The sequence below is a fragment of the Pinus tabuliformis genome, chromosome 5_2, assembly GCF_031772625.1.
Source record: "Pinus tabuliformis cultivar Carrire ecotype Pingquan chromosome 5_2, CPIR1, whole genome shotgun sequence".
Taxonomy (NCBI): Eukaryota; Viridiplantae; Streptophyta; class Pinopsida; order Pinales; family Pinaceae; genus Pinus; species Pinus tabuliformis.
This window is the reverse complement of record NC_142306.1, coordinates 856,130,988-856,135,483: the sequence shown is the minus strand read 5'-3', so window position 1 is coordinate 856,135,483 and position 4,496 is coordinate 856,130,988.

Below are 4,496 nucleotides of genomic sequence, written 5' to 3'. Positions count from 1 at the left end.
GCTCAATGTCTTTCATATGCAGCCACATAATCTCTGAATTAGCAATTGGATTGATTTCTTAGTCAGCCCTTGATCAATGAAATTATTTACAAAAGTTCCGTTTTTCCATGCAACAATCATTACTAGATCTTCACTTTCTCAGAATTGGCATGTTGTAGAATTTGTTTTTGCCAAAAATTTAAACTGGCAAGCTGTCTGGATCAAGGGTTTAAGGATCATAGCATAATGAAGTGTTGGATTTTTTGTTTGTTTGTTGATACTAGATCATAAATTAGATCTGAACAGTAGAGAGTAAGATCATGATAGAATCACTACTGAAACTGCTAGGTAAATCTGGGATAGTCACAAATCCATTTTCAAATCAGTCAATGATCAATGGTTTAAGGGTTATAGCTTACTGAACGAATATATTTTACAGGCCATCACTTCAAACTTTCTTTGTTGATGCTAGATCGTAAGTTACATGTGAACAGTGAACACTGAAGAGTAAGTTTATGATAAAATGGCTACTGAAACAACTGACTAAACCTGAGGTATTGTTGTTCAGAAATACTTTGACAAATCAACTTTCCCTGTCTCTCTTCTCAATTTCTGTTTTTGGGGAGAGGTTATTTAAACTCCTGGGGTCACGGTTGGAAAGAGCTATTTGCATTGCCCTCATATGAGCTCGTTGAGGCTATTAACACATTTTTTTTCGATTTGGTGTCACCAATAAGACTCATATGAGCTCGTTGAGGCTATTAACACATTTTTTCGGTTTGGTCTCACCAATAAGACAAAGGGTCAAAGATTCAGGCTTCGTAACTGTTAGCTTTAGCTTGTCCCATTGAATTTTATACTATGTATGATTTTTACTGTTGTCCAGTTAAGATATGGACTTGCTAACCAATCATGTATTTAGAGGACAATGTTTTAGAGAGGTCTGACATCTAAGAATATCTTCAATGTTTATCAGCTTGATATGGATATTCTGTCCCCAAGGTCTCATAACTTAGATGTACCTTATTTGAATCGATATATCAACTTATTGCAGGCACTTGCAAATCAGTGAAATATATTATTTGAGGAAGATTAATTTTTCTTACAACATATGTAAATTTTTTATCAAATTAACATCCATATTAAACAGGAAATTTAAGAATACATTTAGAATTTTTCATACAAGTCCATTTGTTTACAATGTACCATTTAATTCCAATTGGAGGTTGTAGTCTGACTTGTCTTCTGCCATTATAAAACATCTTTTGTTGTTTGTTAAGTCCTCTCAAGTGAGGTAGATTGTAATTTTCAGTTGTAAATGAATTGTTAATTTAGATGGAATTATTATCCATAGTACTGTCCTTCGCTTTTACACCTTTTTTCAAGTATTTGGCAAAGCTAAATTTGATGTTTGTATTGATCAATCGTAGGATTTTGGAAGGGGAGCTATTGACACTACCCCTAGACCATTTGTCTTTTCTTGTGACATGGGATGTGATTAGTTGGCCTTTCTATGAGAATATATCCTTATAGTCAATGAGCTCTATCAAGTATAAAGTTGAATTTGCTGTTTTTGTGTTTTTTTCGTATTGTATTAGAATATTCCGCTGGTGTATAGTTGATCTTAAAATAACTTCAATTTTACTCAAATATGGATGGCAGTGGATCAAGTATCACATCTTTCTAAATGTCAAATAAGGAGAAGAAGAAAAACAAAATTTTGGTGCCTCTCTCTCTCTGTTTCATGCCCTGGATTGGGAGATCGAAGTCTTCCAAGTTTCATTGATGCCGGAAGCTCCCTGATGCCGGACGTTGCTGCCTAGTCGAAGTTGCTCGAAAGAGGTCGAAGATCTGGGAGGCTGACTTAGTGTGGAGGGAAGGTCTGGTTTTTGTCTAGGGTGAAGAGTCTCAAAGAATACTATTGAAAGAAATAATTTTCTTGACTGGGTTTTCCCCTGGAAGGGGGTTTTGCCCTGGCATAGTGCCTACATTTGGTGTTCATTGTTTTATGTGCTATTGCTTTGGTAATTGCTTGATGAACTAAAAGAAAGAAGATACAACGAATTGTAATAGCAAATCAAGAACATCACAATTAATTATCAAGAATAAGAAAATCTTTCTGCCTTTCTGATTTTCTAACATGGTATCAGAGCTTTGGTGAAGAAAGAAGAAAAAGGCAGTCTTAAGCACTTGATTAAGGAACCATTCAAAGAACTATCTCAGGGAAAGAGTCTACTATATTCAAGGAAGATGTCTAACACAATGAAGGGAGAGAACAAACTTGAAGGAGCCTCAAACTTCATGTCTTGGAAGAAGAGGATTGACCTCATCCTTGAAAAGAACAAGGTTCTAGACTTGGTCAAAGGAAAATAAAAGAAGCTTACAGAAGACTCCAATGATGCTGACAAAGTAAAGTTCAGGGATATAGAATTGGTGGCCATGAACTAATGGTAGAAGGAATAAGGTCAAACTTTCCCCATTCATAGCCAACATCAATCATGCTCAGGAATTGTATGAAGCCTTGCCAAAGCTATTCACTATTAAAAACTTTGGTCAAGTAGTAAGTTTGAAGAATGAGCTAAGGACCACAAGGATGACTAAAGAAGACACGCCGGCCTCCTTTTTTGTGAAGATAACAAGAATGAGGGATGATCTTTTGGCCATTGATGAAATTGTTTCAAGCAAAGAACTTATGATCATTGCTCTATTAGGATTGCCACCTACTCGGGGTGCATTTGCTGTAGGACTTAACAGTTGGAAGGAAGTTCCCACTTTTGAAGAACTATGGACTACTTGTAGTCAAGAATAATTGCGGATCTTTTTAGTTGCCAATCCTGAAGGAGTATCAAATGCCTACATTGCTCAACATAAAGGAAAAAATCGAAAGGACCAAGGAAGAAAGTTGACATGTCCAAGGTAAGAAGGGTCACTATAGGAGTGATTGTCCCAACAATCCAAGAAACAAGAAGAGAGAAAGAGATCAAGCCAACATTGCTGAAGGAGACCCAAAGAAAGTCAAACCCAAAGAATCTGACATAAGGGACTTGCACTACTAAGTCCTTTGCTTTAGACTTAGTTATTCTATTTTATATTCTTGATATTTAGAATTTATAGGTTTTAAGTTTAACACGTTTTGGAAAAATAATTTTTTCTTTTGTAAGTTTATAGGTATCCCTCAAGCTTTGGAGGGAGCTCCCAACAACTCCTTAAGATAAGTATCTCATTTCCTTTCAGTTTTTGGTTTCATGTACTCATTTAGTTTTGATTATATTAAATACTAATCACCATTCTTCTTATATTGAAACCTTAATTCATTAGGGTTTGGTGGAATGTGTAAACAAGACCCTTATATTGTCTTAGAAATGATTTCCTTAGAATGTGTGTTTGTCTGATCAAACCCTAGTTTGTTGATATTTGTGAAGTTGGGTTTGACTAACACATGATATGAAATGCCTATGCATGATGATGAAGTCCTAGATGTATGAGTTGACCTGTTTGTCGGTGGTCATGGATCCTAGGGTTTGGAACTAAGCCGTAGTCAAAGTTTGTTTTCTAGGATGATAGTATTTGTGAAATTCTAGGGTTTTGGAGTTGAACCTTAGTAGAAGTAAAATGACAATATGATGATTTGAGATTTGTGAAATCTGAGTTTTAGTTGGATTAATGTTTGATTGAAAATCTAGGGTTTGTAACTAACCCTAGTGGAAGCTAGTCGTGTCAATGACTAAGTCATGATTGGTTTTGATTGATTCTCTTGTATGAAATCTATGATTTGTATGAAACCCTAGTGGAAAATCTAACATATGAATTCTGAAAGTTGTTATATGGCTTGTAGATCTATATTTGTTTGAATTGTTTCTAGGGTTTGCTATATGTTGTAATAGGGTATGTCACACCTTTGAAAGAAACATTGAAACCCTAGATGGAATGAAAGTTGTTATGAAGTAGTCTAGGGTTTATGACAATGTCCCTAGCAAGATGTTGAAGAGTATGTGTCTCTTGGGTACCTGATATATGAAATGCTTCCATAATTTTGATATGGCTAACTTCATGCTTCTATAGATTTGGTTGTACTTGCTATATAAGTTGTGCATGTACACAATCTTCAATATGGTGAAGATGTTCGTTGATGTGGTAAGCATGACAGGGATGATGATAACTCAGATGAAATGGTTGGAAGCCACTAAAGATTCTTCGATGACAAAAAGAAGAAGAGATCTCCCTGAGATTAAAAGGTAGTCTGGATAAAGAGATGCTCCCTGGTTGAGAGGGAGGGCATAACTTGGTTTTGATTGAAGAATGAATTTTGAAGAACATGTTGTTGCATGAGAAGTAGCAGAGGAAAGTGTATGATTGAGGAATCTTCTGTTAGAGATTCGATTGATAGTCCTACTATGAAAAGTTGAGATGCAACATCAAGTTGTCTGGGTGGCCCCATAGGTTTGTATTTGATTATGTACATATGAAAGTATATCATTGATTGGGGTTGCGTTTGTACAGGTGAATCTCTCGAAGGT